Consider the following 1062-nt stretch of genomic DNA (forward strand, 5'->3'; position numbering starts at 1 on the left):
TTTCCTACCACAGGGAATCTACCGAGCACTCCTGGCCTTCACATCTGGTGTTAACAACTACGGTTCAGCCCGGCGGTCTCGGCCGCTTCCTCCTTCAACCCTCTGGGCAAACCCTATACGAGCGAACGGGGGAGCTCCCGGCCCACAGTACAAGGCGGAATCTGGGCACGATTGGACTACAACTCCCAGGTTGCTCCGGGAGAAGTGCGGGGGGAGGGGTGGGGTTTGAGATTAGGCGGCGGGTGGCAGGGAAATCCCGCCCCGCTGCGCAGCAGCAAAGACACAAAGCCTGACTTTACAACCTCATAGAGAAAGTGGAAGTAAGACGGCTTAGGTGGGAAGCAGGAAGAAAAAAAGAACCAGTGGAAGGACAGACACGTAGGTGGGAGGAGGTGATGGTAGCGGGGAGACCTGCGCCTTTCCAGATGAGGAGGGGGCGGCTTTCATAACTAGTGCCCCGCCCCGCCCGCGCCGATCGTCTCCACAGTGCCCTGCCGTCTTCGCTCAGAGCCTGGCTGCCTCGTGGGCTCCGGGCGGGCCGATAGGCGGCACTGTGGTTCCCTAGACCCGGTGCGGGACGAAAGCGCGGGGCGGCGCGGCCGCCGCGGACCGCGGAGGGGCCGCAAGCGAAGAGGCTCCGCGGAAGAGTTAGGGCCGGGGCAGGGGAGGCTGTGACTCTCGACCCGGCCAGGGGAGTAGTGCCGGGCTGAGGTTAGGTGAGGCGCGGGGTGAATCGGAGAGTCCCCCCGTTCCCCGAGTGGGGCGGAAACACGCGGGCTGACCAGCGGAGAGGGCGGACGGTGGCACCGTGAGGGGGAAGAGTGCAGACCGCGGGGGCCAAGCCCGGCACTGGAGGAGAAATAGGGACGCCCCTTCCCCGCAGGAGGAGCCTAGAGCTCCTCCGCCTTCCCTCCCCCGCGCGTCGGGTTCGCCTTCTCGTTGGGCTGTGGCGACGCGGCGGTTCCGGGGCCAGATAAGGGGGAGCGACGGGGTCGCCGCCCCTAGGACGGGCGGGCCGTGAGGGAGGCGGGGCGGGGGCAGAACGCAGAGCCGTGGAGGGCG

General features: G+C 66.9%; 1 protein-coding gene across 1 annotated transcript in view; it reads left to right on the top strand.

Annotated features, from left to right (window-relative positions):
* Positions 1–253: 253 nt before the first annotated feature.
* The window catches only part of ATP11C (ATPase phospholipid transporting 11C), a 162671-nt gene continuing 161862 nt past the window's right edge, over positions 254–1062 (top strand). Inside the window, exon 1 of the mRNA XM_025041264.1 lies at positions 254–378. The gene's annotated coding sequence lies outside the window, so the exon portion shown is untranslated. The remainder of the gene's footprint in view (positions 379–1062) is intronic.

The sequence above is a fragment of the Pteropus alecto genome, unplaced genomic scaffold, assembly GCF_000325575.1.
Source record: "Pteropus alecto unplaced genomic scaffold, ASM32557v1 scaffold139, whole genome shotgun sequence".
Lineage (NCBI taxonomy): Eukaryota > Metazoa > Chordata > Mammalia > Chiroptera > Pteropodidae > Pteropus > Pteropus alecto.